The 24,929-nt window shown below is 39.5% G+C and overlaps 1 long non-coding RNA gene across 1 annotated transcript in view; it reads left to right on the forward strand.

The window, feature by feature from the left end:
* The window catches only part of LOC134731001 (uncharacterized), a 212,142-nt gene that overhangs the window by 126,661 nt on the left and 60,552 nt on the right, over positions 1-24,929 (forward strand). The window lies entirely within an intron of this gene.

The following is a 24,929-nucleotide window of genomic DNA, read 5'->3' on the forward strand; positions in this document are numbered from 1 at the left end:
TTGGGTGTCAAGACAGCCTGTCCACTCAAATTTACATTCAATTCTATCAGAGGCCACAGTCCTAACTCAAAGTAGCCTACTTATGTGGTTCTTTAAAGGAGTTTTATAGAGGATTGTCTCTCACAAACATAAGGGAAATAGATAAGGCCCTTTAAAACTCTTGCTTAGCCCCATAGCTCATCGTGAACCACTGAACCCCTGCTTGCTCTGGGAAAGCCATATTGGCCTCTCACCAATTAATTTACTGGGATAACACCCATCTCTTTTCCACTTTGGAATCTTCAGCCTCTTGTTTCCTCTCCTTGGATAAGTTTTACCTATGCATCAAGCACAGCTGACATGGAACTCAGAGAGATTGCCCTGAAATATCCTTCCCTGGGCTGAGTAAGGTTCTCTATGTTACTCTTCATCATTTGCCCTATATTTGCATTCATAACACCAAAAATTGTGAACACTTATTTACTTATTTGTTAAGTTATTTGAAATGTATAAAATTCGATGATGCATGAAGATAGGGTCTTGTTGATTGTACATTTCTCCTTGTATGTAGTATATTACAGGTGCTCAAACAGGTGAGCACTTCGACCATGACAACAAAAAGTAGATAGAATAAAAGTTGCCAGAGTCATTCAGCCCATTGTTGATAATCAATTAATATCTTAATCTGTATGATTCTGTTTTTGCTTCATATTTGTAAATGTATAGTGTGTCAACTTTGTAAAAATTTGACATTGTGGAAATCTGTATAGGTATTGTATAAATAAGTTTTCTTCACTTCAGACAAGAGAGAGCAACTACTATTTTGAAAAGGGACTTAATTGTGAAAAATAGGGAGCTTGTATAATTGATGCGAAAATGGAGGAGTATGCTTAATGAGGAGACAGAAACCAGAAGAACATACAATTCAGACAGTAGCAGCAATGCTTTAAAGATTCTCATTGACACTATACCATTGCTCCCAGACACTACTGGAATCTCTGGGCACTATCATTATCTCTCACTGCAGAAACTCTGCAGTAACTGTCATGGACGACCTCTTTTAGTAACTGACTTTAACTTCAAAGTCCTGAATTAGAGGGCTGCTTGATCAAGGACTGGTTATATTATCTAGCCCTGGTCTCTGGATTAGACAGCGAAAGAACTGCCCACTTTTGCACAGGCATTTTGAGATAGGGAATCTCATCCCACACAATGAATTATTGCCCCCAAATATGGAAGAGAGATGAATTATGGGCACCTCTCAAGCAACTGATCAATCAAACCAGCCAAGCAACATACCAACCAACAGCAATTGTTAATCTTTGATCTTCTCATGCTTCAGGGCTGGCTGTGCCTAAAGCTTGTGGTAGTACCTTCCTTCTTATCACCTTATCGCTTTCCTTATTATCAATTCTGTGGATCTTCTTTCTTAAAAGTCTGCATTTCTGAGATTTATTGCTTCTCAGAGAGATTAAGTTGATATTTTCAAAGTATTCGGCAAGTTACTTTGATCACATGTCGTTGTAACATGGTATTAGGCTCCCTAGAGGCTGAGTGTGAGACCCGAATTCCTGTGAAAGTGATACATAAACAGAAAAGCCCATAAGGAAGGGACTGAAGCAGGACAGAGAAAGCGAAGGTGCTGAGCAAGAAAGTGGTCTCCTATAAAGTCCAACCTTGGCCAAGTCCCTAAGGGAAGGTCTTTGAATCACTAATCACTTAGTTGTGTTGGCCCGCCTAAGGCAAAAGAGTAACCCTTTATATACCACATTCATCTGTCATGGCTTTGGACTGCCTCCAGGGCATGCGCATAACTCTCCAGGTAAAGTAACTGGAAGCTGGGGGACATATTTTCCAGAGAAAGGGGCCATCTGTGAGCTGTTAGCAGCTGATCCTCATGGAAGTTGGGGAAGTTGCTTGCACTTTACTCTAGGGACTTGCCCTGAATTCTTTCTTGCTAGGAACTGGCGTGCAAGCCAGACTCCACCCAGCCTGGGCGGGCCAAGTGGGCGGGCCATTTCCTGCAGCAGGTAGCATGGCTGAGGGAGGCTCATGTGGGGTGTTACTGGCCCAAGGCCCCCGGCTAGCAAAGTGACCAAGAAGAAAATTCTGCATCAGCAGGACCAATTAAGTTTCTTCTCGAGAATTTTCCAATTGGAGTTATTTGAAGGGAACTTTCCTCTGTATTTATGAAATTTATGAGTATGTTAGCTCTGAGCTGTCTGTAATCTTAGTTTTAACTTTATGAGAATGGTTATCTTGAGATAACATGGCTCCATGTAAAAAGAGAAAGGTATAGAAGATGAAATGATAATATAATGGTTTGAGTCCACATATAGAAAATCATTGATGGGTTTTTAAAATTGTTTTTTGGTTTTGAAATAGGTTTTCTTTCTTTTTTTTTGTCTTAAACTTTCTGTTTCTTGTAGTTAAAGTGTTGTGTTTAATATACATATATTATCACTGATTCACTCAGAAACCCCCAGAGTTAGATATTATCTTTATTTCACAAATATGAAAATCAAGGCCTGGAGCATTGATGTCTTTGGCCAAATTTGCACAATTAACTAGAAAAGAGCAGATGTTGGGTACTAAATTTTCTCACTTCCAAATTATTAGCTAGATGCTGAAACCCTCAGAAAAAAAATTGATTTTAAAAATGTAGCAGTTTATCAACACCTACGATGTTCTGCATGAATCGCAATAGGGAGTTTACACATGTGATAATGTATATACATTTTACTTCATGATTGTTTGTTTCTTGTATTTCATCCAGTAATTTTGGCTACATATTCTTGTCATTCAAAATGGCAAGCATAAATGTAATGCTTGGGGTATAAAACAAAGCAATCATAACGATTTAAACTTGAAGAAATTTTTTTTATCATGTATGCAATACCATATAGAATTTCATTCAGAGCAAAGAAACAAAAACGCTACCTGAAATACATCCTTTCTTACAGGGTTGCTTACAAAGCAGACAAACTCAGAAAATTGATTGTTATATACTGAGTTTAATGATATTGTCAGAAATAAGTGTTATTAAATGGTAAGACACCTTGCATGCTCTATCATGTAAGAAAACCCAGAAGATTTTTTTTTCGTTATTTTAGTATAAGGGAGGAGACCACTCCTCATATTGTCTTATGCCCAATTTCTGCCTCCAAAGAAAGAAGAAGTAAAAACTAAAAGGCAGAAATGAAATCCACAGGCAGACAGCCCGGCGCCACACCCTGGGCCTGGTAGTTAAAGATCGACCCCTGACCTAATCGGTTATGTTTTCTATAGATTACAGACATTGTATAGAAAAGCGCTGTGAAAATCCCTGTCCTGTTCTGTTCCGATCTAATTACCCATGCATGCAGTCCCCAGTCACGTACCCCCTGCTTGCTCAATCGATCACGACCCTCTCACGCGGACCCCCTTAGAGTTGTAAGCCCTCAAGAGGGACAGAAATTGCTCACTCGAGGAGCTTGGCTCTTGAGACAGGAGTCCTGCCGATGCTCCCAGCCGAATAAACCGCTTCCTTCTTTAACTCAGTGTCTGAGTGGTTTTGTCTGTGGCTTGTCCTGCTACAAGTATAGGAATAAATCAAACTTTAAAATTTAATTATAGGATAAAGACGTAAGCGACATTCTCAGTGTCATAATTATCTCACACAACTAGATAAGAACTATTTGTATATTTGTATCTTTATCTTGTATTTGCATCATTCTTTAAAGCTTGTCGGAAGAGCCCTTATGAATACTTTAAGAACCAAATGTAGTTTCACTGTCTCTGAAATGCCCTCCCAAAGACCTCAGGTATTTGGTTTCAAGAGTTAGTTGAAGAAGTGGAAAACCAGGGAAAATAGTAATATTGGGAAATGTAGTGTGAAATGTAGAGTGGGAAAATTCTAGTCCTTTTTTATCTTATTAATTGTTATAATTTGATCTTATTAATTATTGTAAGTAATATTTCTCCCATTTATTCAACTGGTATTTATGGAGCACCTGAAATGTACTAAACATTCTGCTGAACACTAGAGCTGCAACAGTGATGTGGGAGTGATGACAGCCCAGGAATTATCTGTATGAATGTGAGAAGATACTTTTTTTTTTTTTTTTTAATTGAGGGGATCTTCCATATACATCACTATATATGCAGAGACACAGTCATTCATCTTGACAGTGTCACTGTTATCCTATGAACAGGCTCATGGGTGGGGTTTTTGGTTTTATAAATGAATGACTGTATATACAAATGGCTTCAGAATGTCTGTAAAAGGACCATTTGTTCGTGGGTCATAGGGCTAATCTGAAACTGTCTCTGTGATTCAATGTTAGAGAAGCTTCCCATGGTGGATGGGGGTCTCCTGCTTAAAAAGGTCACCATGACACAGAGGGAACTTCCTGTGAAGCAAGTGGTGTGTGGCCTGGTAGCCTAAATTCAGCATGAGGGAAAAGGCTAGAAAAGAAAAGTTACTTCCAGCACAACATGTGATTGCATTTGGGGAAGACACCTGAGCACGTGGATGTAAAATAAGTGATGTGCCCATGCCAGAGATGCAGGGTAATAAATTATATTTCACATCAGTGGACATGTTTCTATTAGTCTGAGCAGAACTAATCTTCAATAGCTGCATCATATGGCCATGAAGAAAGCATGGATGCCGGTGGACTTATTGGAGTTTTTTTTAGTGTTTTTTTTTTTGTTTGTTTGTTTTCCCTCTCTGCCTAGAGGACTGGTCTTTCTTGCACAAAGCAGATTATATTGCCCAGGGTTTTTGAGTGATTAGAAGAATGAGAATGGGGTTGAGAGTAAGGCCTCAAAAGGAAGAAACTAGGCTTCCCTAATGGTTAATGGCAGAGCGATGACCAAGAGATTAACTAAAAGTGAAATAAAATAAAAAGTAGAAATGACAATAACTACAAACTAACGAAGTTAAGTTTTACTAGTGACATGTAAACTTCTTATTACTTAGCTTTCACTTTGTAATGCTACAGGAACAAACAATCTCCAAATTTTGGTAAATTACAGCAATTAAGTTTTAGATCCCTTTCACATTCCATGTCAGCATAGGTCAGCAGAGTCAGCTGCCACTATGCTTCCATCTATGGCTTTGTACCATCTTACTCATTTTGTGATCAATAGGAGCAGTTTCATTCTGGGTTACAGTGAACAAGTTACAGTTCTTAATGTTTCTGCTCCCATGGCACACAAGCCACTTCTGCATGCAGTTCATTCAATGATGAAAAAAAAGTCACATGGCCAAATCCACTTCAGTAGATTGGGAATTATGCTCCCCTCATAAAGAGGCCACACAAGTCTCATAGGATGAGAAAGGGATGCTTAATCTTCTTAAGGAGAAGGCAGCACACAAGGGGAATAAAGGTATACTCCATTACATGTGGCATTCTTTACTTGGGTGGCGCAAATACACAATTTTTGTTTCCCTTTTGCTACCTTGTATTGTTATAAAAAGTAGAAAATAGCAGTACATCTCCTCAAATTAAGAATATATCATTTGTAATGAAATCTGTAAGATATATTTTAGGAGAAACGTACAAATACAGCCTTATCTCCATAGCACAGTTGGATGACCTCAGAGCCATCATGCATGAGCTGTTTGATGATGGCCCTCCTAGACATTCCAAATCTCTGCTTCTGGTTGCCACTGTCCACAGTGGTGAGAGAGAATACCCATTTGTGTGCTTGCCAATGAAGATGAGGTTTAGTGGAATAAGGCGTCTCCACCACAGATGGTTAAGAGTGATTCACAAAAGAAATACTTTGGCCTGGTCTTCTCTTTAGTGAATCAACACCAACCATTACAATCGGATGGTTTTTAAGAATATTGCCCATAAAGGAACACAGAAAAAAAATTATAGCTATATTTTAGGCACCTAGCAAAGTACTTGGTACATTGTGAGTGGCAGACAGATTTTTGTCAAAATAAGTTGAATTGTTCTTAACTCTAATTTTTTAAAAAACAAATAAGGACTATGTAAATTCAGTAACTGACATAGGTGAGTGTTCTATGTTTGGTGAATGGATAAGCATATAAATGGAGATAAAAGAGTCTTTTTTTTTTTTTTTTTGAGACGGAGTTTTGCTCCAGTGGTGTGATCTCGGCTCACTGCAATCTCTGCCTCCCGGGTTCAAGCAATTCTCCTGCCTCAGCCTCCTGAGTAGCTGGGATTATAGGCATGTGCCACCATGCCCAGCTAATTTTGTATTTTTAGTAGAGACAGGGTTTTTCCATGTTGGTCAGGCTGATCTCGAACTTCAGACCTCAGGTGATCCGCCCACCTCGGCCTCCCAAAGTGCTAGGATTACAGGCATGAGCTACTGCGCCTGACCTGATAAAAGAGTCTTAATTAATTTACTTAAATTTGTTCTGATCATACTAGTAGATACTCTCCTTACATAAGAAAACATTTTAGAGAGTAGCAACATTGTTCAAAGCTGTAATAATCATGAGGTAGAAACGTCATGACTTTTAAAATCTCTAAATACTTGAAACAAATATTAGCAAGAAATTTATAAGAGCTATTTATACTCTTTATGATTATATACCTATATATGATATAAAATGTGATTACCTTATTATATATGGTTTTATACATAATAATTACATATGTAACCATTTATTTTAAAATGTTAAATCTACTCCTAAGTCTCATTTCCATTAAAAATAGCCATGTAAACCAAATTAGTTAGCTTTTTAACTCTCACTAACATTTATTCACTGAGTGAGAAAATTTTGCATTGGCCAAATCATTTACTAAAACAATTTTACAAATGAATTTTCTGGTTTTTGGAAAGAATGTATGGTAGACTTGTCAGAGGCATTTGAACCAGAGCAACTCCATCTTGAATAGGAGCTGGGTAAAATGAGGCTGAGACCTACTGGGCTGATTTCCCAGATGGTTAAGGCATTCTAAGTCACAGGATGAGAGAGGAGGTTGGCACAAGATACAGATCATAAAAACCTTGCTGATAAAACAGGTTGCAGTAAAGAAGCTGGCCAAAACCCACCAAAACCAAGATGGCCACGAGAATGACCTCTGGTCGTCCTCACTCCTACATTCCCACCAGTGCCGTGACAGTTTAAAATGCCACGGCAATGTCAGGAAGTTACCTTATATGATCTAAAAGGGGGAGGCATGAATAATCCACCCCTTGTTTAGCATATCGTCAAGAAATAACCATAAAAATGGACAACCAGCAGTCCTTGGAGCTGCTCTATCTATGGAGTAGCCACTTTTTTTTTTTTTTTTTAAGACAGTCTTGCTCTGTTGCCCAGGCTGGAGTGCAATGGCTCAATCTCAGCTCACTGCAACCTCCGTCTTCCAGGTTCAAGTAATTCTCCTGCCTCAGCCTCCCAAGTAGCTGGGACTACAGGCTCACACCACCACGCCCGGCTTTTACATTTTTAGTAGAGACAGAGTTTCACCATGTTGGCCATGGTGGTCTTGAACTCCTGACCTCAGGTGATCCACCTGCCTCGGCCTCCCAAAGTGCTAGGACTACAGGAGTGAGCCACCACGCCCAGCCTTGGAGTAGCCATTTTTTATTCCTTTACTTTCCTAATAAACTTGCTTTCATTTTATAGACTTGCCCTGAATTCTTTCTTGCATGAGATCCAAGAACCTTCTCTTGGGGCCTGGATCAGACCTCTTCCTGGTAACAGACTTACCCTTCTTGGTAATCCCCGTTATTACTACTTTTGGACATCACTGTCTGTAACTTATGTAAAGCCTCTATTTATCTTACTAGGAAACTTCACTTGCTATACCTTCACTTACTCTTTTTTTTTTTTTTTTTTTTGAGACAGAGTCTCGCTGTATCACCCAGGCTGGAGTGCAGTGGCACAATCTCAGCTCACTGCAACCTCTGCCTCCCAGGTTCAAGCGATTCTCCTGCCTAAGCCTCCTGAGTAGCTGGGACTGTAGGCACACACCACCATGCCTGGCTCATTTTTTGTATTTTAGTAGAGACAGGGTTTCACTATGTTGGACAGGATGGTCTTGATCTCCTAACCTCGTGATCCACGCGCCTCGGCCTCCCAAAGTGCTGGGATTACAGGTGTGAGCCACCGTGCTCGGCCAACCTTCACTTACTCTTCATGTTTATATAAATTGTTTGATTTTTTTGCTTCCTAACTGTCAGGGTCATTTTTTTAAATACAAAATTACATTTTCCTAACTTCAGAAATTCTGTGGCACTGGAAATGGAAATGGACAAAGGCAGAAGTGAAGGACTCTGGCTAAGTTAAAGTGACTTTCTAGCAAAGTGACTGATGCTTACACATCCACCTTTCTTCTGACTCAGAGCTGCTTCACAGGACATGTCATTAAAATTTGCATCCGCTAATTACTTCATCATTAGATTACTAAGTAATCGTTGTTATATTCATTGTTCAATATGCAGACAGCCAAGGCCACATGCTCTCTAATATCCTAAAATATTTCCAATAATGTGAATAATGTGTCTAAAGAGACACTAAACAAGGTTTCAACATGAATTTGCACACCCACACACACAGACACAGTTACAAGTTGGAAAGCCTCTAGAACAATGGTATGTAGAATGCATTCAATTTCAGTAAGTAATGGTGATTTAAAAATCACAATTCCTGTAACTTTCTTATATTCTATGTATTTTATCCTGTAATTCCTATAACTTGCTTATATTCTGTCTTTTATCCTTTACTTTATGTCATTATCAAGCTAAATGATAATGTACAAAAGGTAGACAATTATTATAGATCTTGAAGATGTAACACATTAAAAGAAATAAAAATAACAACTTTGGTTCACTTGCTTTACATTAATTATGGAAATTTATGCAAATAGTTTACCAGGTTTCTCACTATCCTGCAGCATCATAACTAGTATGTATGCATTTAGAAGTGCCATTTTCACCGGTTTGCAGTGGTATTTGATGATAGTCTTCATACTTTGCCTGCCTATAACTCATGATATTTGCTTATAATTTTAGACAATTAGAAAAGCCATTGTGTTGAAGTTTATTTTCTAAATTGCTAGAAGAAAAGGAGGAGAGGCTTGGCTGGGCGTGGTAGCTCATGCCTGTAGTCCCAGCACTTTGGGAGGCTGAGGCGGGTGGATCACTTGAGGTCAGGAGTTCAAGACCAGCCTGGCCAGCGTGGTGAAACCCCATCTCTACTAAAAATACAAAAAATTAAATAAAAAAAAAAAAAAAAGAAAAGGAGGAGAGGAAGAAGAAGATGAAGGAAGAGGAGGAGGGGGAGGAAGAACATTATACTCAGTTCAGTTTGGGATCTAGATGCATTGAATTCTTATAAAGTATTGGCAAGTTCTCAGTGATATGTAAGGCAATTCTTCGTAAGCAGACGGTTCAAATGTTTGGAAGTTCCCTAGACTTGAGAACAAAATAGCCTTCAGCATTTTTTTTTTTCCATCTGTATTCTTTCTTCTAGCCAGAAGCCAACTACTGGGCATCTTTGAAGGTAAACCGTTTTCTGATAAATTGTAGGCTGAAAACAGTTTGTATTTTCATTTCCAGATTGCTTGGCATCAGGGATCCAATTGCATTGAACTGATCAATGGCACATATCTGGGGGAGTCCTGAATGCATCCAATCTATCGTCACCAATCCTCTGTGGTTTTACCCTGACAGCTTCCATGTGGGCTCAGAGAAGGGCTGGGCTGCCAAAGGATTGTAAATATGAGCCTGGGGTGGGGCCCAAGTCTTCCAGATGTGGCTGCTTTCGCATTTTCAGTGTGAATTCAAGGGACCTACCCTACTCTCTGACGGAGATAACAAGTGTCAAATCTCATAATCAGAAAAATGTGGTCATTTGAGTGAGAATGTCCACAAACAACTTTTCTTTTTCACCTCCTCTGTGGCTAACAAGTACCATAAACCTGGGTTCCTCTTCTCTCTGGTCAATTTGGGCATTCTAAGGCCGTGTTTGAGCATTCATTAACTTTGTGAAGTCATGAATTTTGGCTCCTCCTTTTATGTATCTTTCTAGGAGAACCAATACAGTGTCTGACTGGACAAGAATATTATATGAGGAAGTAATATATCAAATGAGTCAATGTGTGTCTGACCAGAACTTCCTCATTCTGTTGGCTTCCCCTGCTCTGGCTTAGTGGTGGTAGGAAGTATTTCAAGTTAAATTCCTGTGGTCACTTTTCCCATTTTCAGGCAATGGGTCATGTGCACTGGGATTAGCCAAGCATTTTGCTTCTCTGTCTTCGTCATTTAAGTGTACTTTTCACAAAGCACGTTTCTTACCCAAATGGGAAAACAGAAAAAAATGTAAAGGACTATTTGGCCACTTGCTGATTACCATGATGTTGAATTCAGTGGAGCGCTTGCTGGAATAAGGGGAAGTGGCGGAATTATCCTTAGTTCTTTCTTTACCTGAAAATACCTTTATTGCCTCTGAAATATAACGTATAAAAACCCCAAATAAGGCCAGGCGCCGTGGCTCACGCCTCTAATTCCAACACTTTGGGAGACTGAGGTGGGTGGATCACCTGAGTTCAGGAGTTCGAGACCAGCCTGACCAACATAGTGAAACCCTGTCTATACTAAAAATACAAAAAATTAGCTGGGCATGGTGGCAGGCACCTATAATCCCAGCTACTTGGGAGACTGAGGCAGGAGGTGGAGGTTGCAGTGAGACGAGATCATGCCATTGCACTCCAGCCTGGGCAACAAGAGCAAAACTCTGTCTCAAAAAAAAAAAAAAAAAAAAACCCTAAAACAAACAAACAAACAAAAACTCCAAATAAAACATGTAACATCAATTAGTAGAAACAGTAGATAAACTGATGTCTTTACTTTGTTTAGTGTGAAATGTTTTAAATATTTTGAAGTATTTTGATGTGTTCAGTCTTTGAATCCAAAGGAAGAAAATCTGATTTCAATTTTGAAAAGCTTTTAATGTATACATCTCAATGAACATTTTTTTCCCCAAAGGCTATAAAGCTTATTTTAACTATGTCTCCATTGCTTAAGAGTTAATGCTCCTCTTTTTATATAGATCTATTGATTTCATATTTTCTCCTAATGAAACACACCTGAAGTATATATAGTTGACCCTTGAACAACATTGGTTTGGGCTGTGCGGATCCACTTACATGCAGATTTTTCTCAGCCTCCGCCACCCCTGAGACAGCAAGACAAACCTTTCCTCCGCCTCCTTAACGTGAAGATGACTAGGGTAAAGACCTTTATGATAATCCACTTTATTTAATTATTACTAAGTATATGTTCTCTTCCTTATGATTTTTTAAAATAACATTTTGTTTTCTGTAGCTTACTTCATTGTAAGAATATAATATATAATGCATAGAACATGCAAAATAGGTGTTTACTGACTGTTTCACTTATCGATTGGGCTTCTAGTCAAAAGCAGACTGTTTTAGTTGAGTTTTTGGAGAATCAAAAGTTATACGTGAACGTGTCAATGCCTCTAACCCCTGTGTTGTTCAAGGGTCAACTGTAATTAAGTACTCCCCACTGCCCTCAGCCTATGGCTGATTATGGCAGTGAGTCTCAAATGGGGGTGACAGCAAGTCACACAGTCCTCTTAGAAGGGAGTACCAAAATGTTGGGGGGACACAAAAATGTCTATGTTGGAGTTAGGGAAAAATGTTTATTTCCATATTTTACATGATTTGTAATTTTTTTTTTTTTTTTTTTTTTTTTGAGGCAGATTCTTCCTCTGTCACCAGGCTGAAGTGCAGTGGCATGATCTTGGCTCACTGTAACCTCCGCCTCCTGGGTTCAAGCCATTCTTCTGGCTCAGCCTCCTGAGTAGCTGGGATTACAGGCGCCCACCACCACGCCCAGCTAATTTTTGTATTTTTAGTTAAGACGGGGTTTCACCATGTTGGCCAGGATGGTCTCGATCTCCTGACCTCATGATCCGCCCGCTTCGGCCTCCCAGAGTGCTGGGATTACAGGCGTGAGCTACCGTGCCTGGCTGTAATGTTTATAGATAAAAATATTCCTTACTGAGGATACAATTAAAATTACAGAAGGTCTATACAATTCTATAAATTATGAGTATTACTTTTTACTATTAAAATGATGCCTATAAAAAGCTTGTCATAACATGGAACAAGAGGTTAATAATATAAAGTTCAACAAATCAGGATAAAAACATAGGTATAAAATAAGGATATTTTCATATTTTTATCCTGATGTCATCTGGATAAACACAAAAGAATGGGAACAAAACTGGAAAGAAATGTGCCAAAAATGATAACAGTAATTCCCTGTGTTCACTAGGATTATAGACAGGTTTCTGTTTCTTATTGCTTTTATTTGTCTAGTTATTTGCCATAAGCTGATATTATTTTTGATAGTGGAATCATGTTTAAAATGAAATAAAGGAAACAAGAGTGCTTGAGGCAGAAGTAGAGCTCTTATATTATGTCTTCCAAGTTAATTCCCTCCTGGATATTAGGGAATTCTCACTTTGAGTAAACAGGGCCATTCACAAATAACAGGCACCCTTCTATCCCTATAGCTTCTTGAATTGTTTTCACCACGCCATTTTATTAAGCCTCCCTTTCAAGGAGGCTCCCTGTGTCAAGTAGACACAGCTCTGCTTTCGGTTCAGTTTACTTTCATTCCTATATGTGAGAAGAGCTCTCTTGCTGGAAGGAGGTTTTCAGATTCCTATGGGTATCCTTCATGTTCTCACAGCCTCATCTTGAGCTGCTCTTCAGGCATTGCCTATTCATTGCATGGGGCAGAATACTTAAAGATAGCTTTGTCTGCCTGTTCCCGTTGGTTGGCAGATGCCTCTGAAAAAAGACAGAAAAGCCCATCCACTCTTGGACCGTAAGCTAGCCATTCATGTATTGAAGTCACTGGAGGCTGATGTAATGATAGCAACCATTCATGTTGGCAGACAAGAGAACTCTGTATGTAAGACAGAAGACTGGGGTGCTTTTAACTAGCCATTCCTCACATGGAAACGATGTTGTAGGGCTCTGATTGGCTGGACATCGATGTATTTTGAAGGGGGTCTGAGGTGGTCTTAAGTAGTACAATACTTCCAGAGGGTGAGCTCCTTCCTTCTTCAGTCTGATAAGTAAAAATATGTGGACTATTATGAAAATAAATCATAATAACAATTTGTCAATTTGATAAAACACCATAAGGGTACTTTTTAAAGCCCTGTGGTCAGTATCCCCAAACACATCTTTTTCCCATACAAAACTAAAATCACCAATAAAGAAAAGGCTACTGGCAAAAATGTGAGTACTGGGCACTGTTTTGTGCCTCAGGATGAAAGGCATACAATGAGGTGATTAAAAACATGCTGACTTTAGAAATTTGGGGCTTAATTAATGAGTTAATGATGGGAATAGGGCTCCTTTTCTTCAGTATTCAAAATTCCAATAATAAATAGTTGTGTTTTGGAAGTTCATCCACAAAGATTCTTGGGTGAGTAGGGGGCTGTTATTCATGGCTGAGTTATAATAACACTTGGGATCTGTAGACTGTCCAAAAAGGTAACAGAAACCCAGGCTTTCATCAACACTTTCATGAGAGAGATTGTATTGTAGGTTAATAGTTCTTTTCTGAAGAAAATTTTTCAGTTCTGTTTAGCAAATCTGTTATCTACAAAGAACAAAAGAGATTTGAACCTTATTAGACAATGCATTCAGTATGTGAGCCAAAGTATGAATTTCTCAAGCTGTACTTCTTTGACAAATTCTTCCCTCAGAACTGAGGAAATTTTGATTTAAATTGCCCAGATATTGGCTCTGTCGCGCAATGGATAGCGCATTGGACTTCTAAATTGCCCAGATATTTTCTAATCTCCATTTTTTATGCAATAGCTGAATGGAGTTATAATACAGTTTCCTGAGATTATGGCTGATATATTAAACTTCACAAATCTTTGTTTTATTTTCTTTTTCTTAGAGTTGATTTTGTTGTCTTGTTGTCACGTGCGTCCGTGTGAAGGGACCACCAAACAGGCTTTGTGTGAGCATCAAGGCTGTTTATTTCACCTGGGTGCAGGCGGGCTGAGTCCGAAAAAGGAGTCAGCAAAGGGTGGTGGGATTATCATTAGATCTTATAGGTTTTGGGGATAGGCGGTGGAATTAGGAGCAATGTTTTGCAGGCAGGGGGTGGATCTCACAAAGTACATTCTCAAGGGTGGGGAGAATTACCAAAAACCTTCTTAAGGGTGGGTGAGATTACAAAGAAACTTCTTAAGGGTGGGGGAGATTACAAAGTACATTGATCAGTTAGAGTGGGGCAGAAAGAAATCACAATGGTGGAATGTCCTCAGTTAAGGCAGGGACTGGCCATTTTCACTTCTTTGTGGATCTTCAGTTGCTTCAGGCCAGCTGGATGTATATATGCAGGTCACAGGGGATATGATGGCTTAGCTTGGGCTCAGAGGCCTGACACTTGTCTTAGTGAAGGTATGGTGTGGCAGGCAGATAACCAGATGATTTTTAAGCACTGTTGGCTGGGCGTGGTGGCTCATGCCTGTAATCCCAGCACTTTGAGAGGCCAACGCAGGCAGATGAGCTGAAGTCAGGAGTACAAGACCAGCCTGGCCAACATGGTGAAACCCCGTCTCTATTAAAAATAGAAAAATTAGCCAGGAGTGGTGGTGCATGCCTGTAATCCCAGCTACTCAGGAGGCTGAGTCAGGAGAATCATTTGAACCCAGGAGGTGGAGGTTGCAGTGAGATGAGATTGCACCACTGCACTCCAGCCTGGGTGACAGAGTGAGACTCCATCTCAAAAAAAGAAAAAAACAAAAACTGGACAGTCACTTCATGGATTCTAGGGACTTTTGTGTTTCTATTTTAATCACTCTGTGATAAGAAGTACCCATGCAGACAATTAAGACAAAAAACTATTAAAAAATACAGTTGAAGAGAAAAAGAGTAAGAAAAATATCAATCATTCTCCGTTTATTTTTGAAATACATAGGTATATTTTCAGGGGACAGGATGTGTATGTGTCCAGCAATGATCAGGAGCTAAGGCAATCGCAGTGTATTATACAAAGCTGGCTGCTGCTCCCAAAATGCTTCTAATAAGGCAGCAGGGATGAGCACTCAGATGTAGGTATAATAATCTAACTACCGTTTGGACAGGACATAATATAATGAGATCCCCTCAGGATGCTATAGCTGAAGTGACAGAAACCCAATTCAAACTGATTTAAGCATGAAAGAAAATTCTTTGGCTCACAAAGCTGAAAAATTTAAAAGTAGGTTGGTTGGATCTGATATGGACAGGAGGCAGAGAAATACTAGGTAGAAAAAAGTGGGGGGCCAGGGGTGGTGGCTCATGCCTGTAACCCCAGCACTTTGGGAGGCCGAGATGGGTGGATCACCTGAGGTTAGGAATTCGAGACCAGCCTGACCAACATGGTGAAATCCCGTCTCTACTAAAAATACAAAAATTAGCTGGGCATGGTGGCGCATGCCTGTAGTTCCAGCTACTCAGGAAGCTGAGGCAGGAGAATCACTTGAACCCAGGAGGCAGAGGTTGCAGTGTGCTGAGATCGCGCCATACCACTCCAGCCTGGGTGACAGAGTGAGACTCCATCTCCAAAAAGAAAAGAAAAAGAAGAGAGGAGAGGAGAAGAGGAGAGGAGAGGAGAGGGAAAAGGGAACAGGGAAAAGGGAAAAGAAAAGAAAAGAAAAGAGAAGGGTGGGGTCCTTGGCAAGGGTTCCACCCTCAAACCTGGGCCCATGAGTGAGACTCCATCTGAGAAGAGAAGAGAAGGGGGAGGGAGGGGAGGGAATGTGGGATATGACAAGGTTTCTCTTCAAATAATGCGATCAATCTTTTATTCTTTAATTCATAGTACCCCCCACTTTTTTCCCTTTTTCTCCTTTTTTTCCTTTTTGCCTTTGTTAGATGCCCAGGCATGCCTCAGTACCAGGTGTTATCAGTACCAGCTCACATTCCTTTCCTTATTTGGAAAGAGGACTAACTTTCTAGCTCATTACAGACACCCTTTCCCCTTTCCTCTCCACTTTCTTTTATGTGCCCACCTTATCTAAAAAAATCAAATGTTTAGCCAACCGGAATTACTTTAGATTATACTACCGGACCCTGGCCAGTGGGGAAAGGGTACAGGGGCAGGACTTGCATCAGGAATAAAGGCTCTTGTGCCCCTTTGTTCAGGTGTGCTCTCATGGCGACTGGCCAAGGAGGCACCCCTCTGTGCAGAAGTAAAATTGCTTTGCTAAGAATCCTTTGTTCGAGTGTTCAGTTTCCTTAGGATTTTGAGCATTATTCCTTACAAGAACAGAAGAGAAGAGAAGGGTGGGGTCCCTGACAAGGTTTCCACCCTCAAGCCTGGGCCCGTGGCCCTAAATGAGAACTTTAAATCCCTGTTTTCCCATCCAAATATTGCCTTTTGGCCCACCACACCCCTTACTCTGTGCCCATGGAAACCCCAAGCTCCACTAGCAGAGCAGCAGAGCGGTGTGGCAGGGAAGGAGAGGAGAGAAGTGTCTGAACATCCAGAAGGGAAGAGGCGCTGGACATTGGAGACTAGGATCGGGGAGGAGTTTGGCCGGGGATGATTGGAAAGGAGTTCGGCCAGGGACAGCCGAACTCTAGGGGAAGATTATCTTCCCACTCCATCCCCTTTCCTGCTCCCCATTTCACTGAGAGCCATTCCACTGCCCAATAAAATCTCTGCATTCACCATTCTTTAAGTCCTTGTGACCTGATTCTTCCTGGATGCTGGACAAGAACCTGGGTACCAAGAGAGCAGGGTGTAAAAGGCTACCAGGATCCTCCCCTGAGCTGGTTTTAACACCTAGCCATCAGCAAAAGGCAAATGCTAAAAGAGCATTGTTTGTAACACACGATCCCTGGGACCCCAGAGGTCGTGGGCAACACCTAGACACTGCCGGGGGCAGTATGGGTTAGTTCCTGCGGACACTTAGTTCCCAAAGGCACTTGCCCCAGTGCCTGTGCCCACTCACCTGTGTGCCCCCCACCTCCTCCAAGGGGATTGAGCTGAGTAAATGAGCCACCCCTGTTGCAAGTCCTGCAAGGGGGTCAAGGGAATTCTCCCGTCTCAGATGCAGGGGCTCAAATTCCATTGTGGGAACTTAAGACTCTGTCTGTCTTCTGCTGTGTCAGTGAAAAGAGTCAAACTGTAAAATATCTGAAGAGATTTATTCTGAGCCAAATATGAGTGACCATGGCCTGTGACACAGCCCTCAGGAGGCCCACAAACATGTGCCCAAGGTGGTCGGGGCGCAGCAGCTTGGTTTTATGCATTTTAGGGAGACATGAGGCTTCAATAAAATACATTTAAGAAACACATTGGTTTGGTTCAGAAAGGCAGGACAGTTCAAAGCAAGAGGGCAGGGGTAACTTTCAGGTTACAGGTAGATTTAAAATTAACATTTTCTGGTTGACAATTGGTTGAGTTTATCTAAAGGCCTGGGATCCATAGAAAGGAAATGTCTGGATTGCGATAAGAGGTTCTGGAGGCCAAAGTTTAATTATGCAGATGAAGCCTCCAGGTAGCAGGCTTCAGAGAGAATAGATTGTAAATGCTTCTTATCAGACTTAAAGGCCTGTGTTGATGTTAACGCTAAAGAGGTATCATGAGGCATATTCAACCCCACTTCCTGACTTGGCCTGAACCAGTTTCTCAGTTTACATTTTAAAAGTGCCCTGGCCTAGGAAAAAGTCCATTCAGATGGTTGAGGGGGCCTTTGAATTTTACTTTTGTTTGCATATGATTACCTTATTGAATAGCTCCTAAACTCCCTTTTCCACTCTGCTAATATCCCGGCTCATATTCTTTCAAATGAAGTCCAGCAGATGGAGAACTTCTTTATTCTCTATACTTTTAAGAATAGAGAATTAAAATTTATTGGCTCTAATTAGCCAAATGTAAGTCAAATGCTCACACATTGAGTTCAGAAAACGGTCAGCTTTATCCTAATCCTATAGACTAAGAGTGGAGACTACATTTTTTTCCCAAGGAAAATCAAGATTCTATTATCGGAAATAAGAGAAATGATCAATGCATAGGAAAGTGATAATAGTTGTCACCACACAGAGGACACAGAGACGTGTTTTGGGATATTTATTCCACTCGCGAGAAGATCTAAGACATTTTTGATAATCACATCTCCAAGAAGGCTGATGAAAGGAGGAGGCTGCTACTTTGGGTTTAAGTATCAGTCTCTGGTGATCAAAGAATTGTGATCATTTCCCTTTGGGAAAGATATCATATCCAGTTATTTGTTATTTCTCTAGTACCCACTGTTTCAGGGATTGTCCACGGCTCCTAAGATTAAGGCGAGGATAGAGTCAGATATACAGTAGATCCCAGATTATTAGATTTTAAATTCTTCAGAGAAAAATGAAGAAGAGAATAACTCTAGGGAAAAGCATGCCTCCAGAGGAATGGGAAGTAGCTAAGAAAATATGTTTCACTGGCCGGGAGCAGTGGCTAATGCCTGTAATCCCAGCCCTTTAGGAGGCCGAGGCGGGCGGATCACCTGAGGTTGGGAGTTTGAGACCAGCCTGACCAACATGGAGAAACCCCATCTCTACTAAAAATACAAATAAAATTAGCTCGGCGTGGTGGTGCACACCTGTAATCCCAGGTACTCGGAAGGCTGAGGCAGGAGAATCGCTTGAACCCGGGAGGCTGAGGTTGCAGTGAGCTGAGATTGTGCCATTGCACTCCAGCCTGGGCAATAAGAGCGAAACTATGTCTCAAAAAAAAAAAAAAAAAAAAAAAAAAAAGGTTTCAGACTATCCAGTCCAAACAAGTTTAGTAATAATCAGCAAGTTGATGACGTCAGAATTAATTTAAGAGAACTATGGGAAAAATGGAATGTATCTATCCTTAAGTGATTCAGCTGGGCACATATTCTCAGAGTTAGAGTCTCAGATGTCCACCACCCGTCTTTAACTCAGCTATCTTCAAACTTAGGTATCAATTATGACTAAAACAAGTATATTGTCTACATTAATGTCAATATTGGAAGTTGTGGGCCCTAGAAACAAAATCAAGTGCATTCCTGTTACCCCTTATTTTTGCCATTCAGATGCAAACTCCAAGCATCAGTGAACACGAGCCTATGGATCACCCTAATTTGAGAATCACATTGGCCTAAACCATAACCCCAAGTATCTGCCTAATTTTCCTCCACTCATTTTCTGGCTTTGTCTCTTTGTTTAGAGGAAAACCATGCTCTAAATACTAGCTGTTCTCTGGATTCTTAGCATCCAGATTTAATTTTGCCTCCTTAATCCACGATTTAAAAAAGGAATTAGATGCATAGAACTCCAAACTTAATATGTATGGTAGATAGAATAATGTCTATCCACCAAACAAACACAAAAATATGTCTATGCCTCAGTCTCTAGAAACTGTCAGTATCTTACATTACATGGCAAAGGGGAATTTGCAGATGTAATTAAGGTTATGAACCTTAACAGAGGGAGGTTATCCTGGCTTATTCAAGTGGCCCAATCTAATCATATGAACTTTAAGAGCAGAGAAATTTCTCTGAGTCAGAAAGGCAGCAGAAGACAAAGGCAAAAGAGATGTAACAGAAGAGGAAGCTGGAGAGATTTTAAGTGTGAGAAGGATTAGAGGCACCGTTGCTGGCTGTGAGATGCCCACCTACAAGGACTGAGGATAAACCTCTAGGAGATAAGATGCTCTCCAGCTAACAGCACACATGGAAATGATGAGTTTAACCCTACAACTGCAAGGAACTGGATTCTGCCTGAATAAGCTTGGAAGCAGATTCTTCCCAGATCTCCCCTGTACTGAGAAGGATTAATTGATTAGGATCTCACTAATAGGGGTTGGGCAGACTGACACCTTGATTTTAGTCTTGTGAAACCTAGAAGAAACCATAGAACAAATCTGGATTTATGATCTAAAGAACTGTGAAATAAATTTGTATTGTTTTAAGCACAAATCAGTGGATTGTTTAAAATAGCAGCAGTAGGAAACTAATACAGTATGTTTCCAGACTAGGAAGGAAAGTATGAATTAGAAGGAGAGGAAATCATGGCAACTAAAAGAATTGATAGATTTAAAAATGGGAGAGTTTTCTACTGATGCTTAGTATGGTTCTGATTTTAGTCCAGTGTTGCTGTAAAAAAATGAGTAATTGTCCATTAACTGGACAACATTCGGCATAAAATCTTTCTTTCTTAAAGGGCTCAAGTCAGTATCTGCATTATAGGCATAGTCTGTGGTGAGATAAAGAAATAGTGAAAAGAGGTAAGAAATGAAAAATATAAAAGCAGGCACATGAGTCCTCTTCAATCCTGCTACCATATGTCTAGTCCTAGAGTAAGAAATAGATCTTTTATGATTTGAAGACAAGTCTCTGTTTTTGGAAACCTCACTTTTATGTCAAAGCTCTCAGATCTGTTGGAAAAAATTAAAAATAAGAATGGCTATATATTCCAGAGAAATAAAGCCATTGACAGACTTTTAAAATTCTTTATTGTTTTGGATCCAAAAAAAGGGACCTCTATGATATATTATGTATCGTTACAATATGGTACATGGCTTCATCATCTGTACTGAGAAAGATTAATTGAATAGGGTCACACTAATTTACAAGCAATTGTACTATGGGATGAACATGAAACAGGGCTGCCAAGAAAAGTTTTGTCACTTGCACTAGACATTTTTATCTGCAAAGGATGTTTATATCCACCTTGGGTTATTTCCAAGATTTTACTTTGGGTATCACTTTTGGATCTAGGCCTTCACTTAGAGAACTCCTTCCTCCTTAAAAAAGCAAGTGAAGTTCTTGCAACATAGATAAGAAAATCACCAGTGCTACTTCATGTGTTTTTAATGATGCCCTAAAATCACCAGGCAACCACCAACCCAGGACCCGGAAATGAAGAAAGTACGCTATGTCTCAGAGAAATATAAATTTCTAGGAAATAACAACCAAAATGTGTTCATATCTTGAAACTCAGGAAACCTCAGCTACTGAGTTCCAAAGATTTCTCAGATATGTAAATAATACCAAAGGAGATGGGAAATTCCAGTTGTCTTTTATAGTATTCTTGATTTGATGGGGATTTCCTCAAGAGGTTATGACTGTCAAGGAGTGCAGACAGCCTTTTTTTCTTCTAAGACTGATGACAGCTCCTTTTCCTCACAGACAAAACATTGAGAAGCTTCTCAAGTTATGACCAATGTTGACAAAAAGAGTCAAATCTGTAACATATTTTTAGAAATTTATTCTGAGCCAGATATGAGTGCCAAGGTGGTCGGGGTACAGCTTGATTTTATATATTTCAGGGAGGCATGAGACGTCAATCAAATACATTTAAGAAATAGGGGAGCAGGGGCTTCCAGGTTATAGGTAAATTTAAACATTTTCTGGTTAGCAGTTGGTTGAGTTTGTCTAAAGACCTGGGATGACAGAAAGGAAATGTTCAGGTTAAGATAAATGATTGTGGAGACCAAGGTTCTTTTGAAGTCTTATAGTGGCTGCCCTTGGAGACAATAGATGACAAATATTTCCTATTCAGATCTTTGAAAGGTGCTAGACTTTTAGTTAATCTCTTCAGGATAGGGCGGGCCTGGAAGAAAAAGATGTACCTATGTTAATAGAGATTCTTTACAGATGCAGATTGTCCCCCACAAAGGATGGCTTTGCAGGCCCATTTCAAGATGTGGCAGAGAAAAATGTTTTGGGGTAAAATATTCTGATTTTCTTCCTTGTTATGCCAGAGTCAGATTGGAAAGTAAGTCCCAATATACAGGGTTAAATAAAACCCATCTGATGAGAATTTATGGTTTGTAGGGCATGACTCTCCAAACCCCTTAGATAGGAATTTGGCCAAGATATAAAAAATCAGAGCTTAGTCCTCACCAAGTATCGAATGCTTTGGAAACGTCTGTTCCCTATCATTCGCTTCCTCTTTGGAGCACATTTTACCCACCATTCCCTTCATTCCAATTGATTATATATATATATATATATATATATATTTTTTTTTTTTTTTTTTGAGACGGAGTCTTGCTCAGCTACCCAGGCTGGAGTGCAGTGGTGCGATCTTGGCTCACTGCAACCACCGTCTCCTGGGTTCAAGTGACTCTCCTGTCTCAGCCTCCCCAGTAGCTGGGATTACAGGCACCCACCATCATGCCCGGCTAATTTTTGTAGTTTAGTAGAGACAAGGTTTCACTGTGTTGGCCAGGCTGGTCTTGAACTCCTGACCTCAGGTGATCCACCTGCCTCAGTCTCCCAAAGTGCTAGGGTTACAGGTGTGAGCCACCGCACCCGGCCAAATTGATGATTATATTTTAATGAAGGTTCCATAACATATTTGAGTCCCCACTCAAAACTGAAAAGAACCATAACATAAAGGAAGACAAATGGGGGAAAAAACAACCCAAAACTCTCATACCTCTCAGATCAATGCCCTTATTTGACTTATCATCATACTTTATATAAACTATAGGAAGTTATATTCTTCCTTCTTTTCTTCTATTCTTATTTCTTCTTTCCTTCTATTCTTATTTCTTTCATTTATTTATTTATTCATTCATTCAAACAGTCATCAGTCATGCAAAGAACTAGATGTAATGTCCAGCCAAGGGAACAAACAGAAAGAACAAAGTTCTAAGACAGGAAAAGTTTTAGTAGGCTTTAAACATCCAGCAAAAGACCAGTTGGCCCTCACAATACCAAACATACAGAGTTTTTCAAATATCCAAATGCCCTAAAAATACTATGACATTTAAATATATATATATATATTTCTGTGAATTTAAATACAGTTTTTATAGTTATCTCTCACTGACTATCACTTCCCCTTGAAATTGTAGTTGGTACCATTTTGTACACATCCAAAATGCTAGATCTGGAGTTACGCATTTTAGTTATGTAACGAAACTTTTCCCAAAAAAAGAAAACTAAGGTACACAAGAGAGCTGTGGACTTTTCTGCTATCATCCACTCAGTTGCTCAAGGCAATAGTCTAGGAATCATAGTGGAATCCTTCTTTGTTTTCGATACCTACACCAACGCTGGTCCCATTCTGTTAAGCTCTGTTCACTTATCTCCATTTTCTCTAGTACAAACTATTATTAGCTCTCAATTCACCTGCTGCAATAGCCACTCTTGTCTTCCTGCAAACATTCTCCACCCAGCAGCTTTAGAATAATCTTTAAAAAAATTGTCCAGCAAATTTTATGTTTAAAACCTGTCAACAGCTTTTCCTTAAATTCAAACTCCTGGACCCTACAGGATCTGTTTCCTACCTCCCTCCCTGATTTCATCTACTGATATTCACACTCTTGCTTACCATATTTTAGCCACACAATTCTTTTTGTTCCTTGATACAAAACGTCTGATTCTTGACTTGGGGAAGATTATTTCCCTTTCTTAAAATGATTTCTGCTCCCAGATTCGTCCTTGGTTGGCTACTTGTCATTTACTCGCTAATTAGATCTTTCCTGGCCAACCAATCTAATTAACATTCCTCCGCCACAACTCCAGTCATTTTCTCCATCAGCTCTTTGTAAATACAATTTATTAAAATATTGTTAATCATATGTGTTTCATGTTTATTTTCTCTCTCCTTGTACTTGAATATAAACTCCATAAAGGCAGAGACCTTATTTATCTTGTTCTCCAGTTAATCTCCATCACTGTGAATAGTGCTTCACATATAGTGGGCACTCAATTAATGTTTATTCAATTAATTTGTTCAAGATTATACAACATCACAATTCAGAAGCAACACTCAGCAGCGTGAGTACTCATTCCACTGGGCCATAGTTAGAAACACTAATGGCTTGCCATCTTGAAGATATATGGTATACCTTTTGTGTAAGTAAGATCAATCTTCCTCATTTTAGCACTTCCTAGAACTTACAGTAAAAAAAGAGAAATATTAGATGACCAATTGACATATTTTGATTGACCTAAACAATGGTTCATTCAAATATGCAAATATCCAGGTATACCATATCTTAGCTCCAAAATTCTTCCCAATGCCCAGTAGGAAAGACAGCCTGCTTATTAGGCAAATATGCCAGAGGTAGTGATTCACATGGTCTTATAGCAGTTGCCCAAGCTGACCTCCATCACCCTACCCTGGAAGGATGTGCCTGGAGGTGGTCTCCTGTTTGGTTAGCCACTCCCTGAGGCATTATTTCATGTGTCAGTGCATTTGAAAGAGGTATCTCATACCTCTTTTATATTGCTATTGACACTCAATAAAATTCAACAAGTTTTTAAACCCATATATTTCAGCATCTCCCAAATGTTACCGTTGGTTCTGAACAATTTAGTTTACTGAAAAAAAACAAACTATATTTTTCTGATTCTGTCCACTGAAACAACCCAGAAGCAATGCATTTCTTTTTAGAAAAAGGAGAAATAAAGGCGTACAATTTCCAGTTCCCAAGATTAAATGATTTTTAAGGCCCTAGTGTTACATTTGTATCTCTTTTTTTTCACTGAAAATTTGATTATTAATGATGGCTGATTCATGAACTTATTTATTGTAGGTGTGTGTGTTTCAAAATAATATTACCGATATTGTAACTAACAATGAGATTGCTGAGTGAAAAGTATGACTCCTTTGTTGTATTTTTTTTCTTTAAGATATACTTTTGTGGAGATGTACAGTTAACACATTGTCTTTTTAAATCACTGATTATTTTTTATTTGATGATATGAGCAATTTGACAAAGTATATTTTTTCTTTCAGTTTTTTATTTTGTTTTCTGATATAACTTCTGTTTATTTAACTAGGAAAATATTCCCATGGTTTAACAGTCAAAGCTGTAAAAAGTCTGTCTTCCCTTTCTGTTCCTTCCCCCTCTTCTCTGCCTTCTCCTACAGTTATCCATTTTTATTATCTTTTGGTTTATTCTTACAATATTTATTTTTAAAATTGCAAATAAATATGCATATATTTATGTAG

Source organism: Pan paniscus, chromosome 7, assembly GCF_029289425.2.
Source record: "Pan paniscus chromosome 7, NHGRI_mPanPan1-v2.0_pri, whole genome shotgun sequence".
Lineage (NCBI taxonomy): Eukaryota > Metazoa > Chordata > Mammalia > Primates > Hominidae > Pan > Pan paniscus.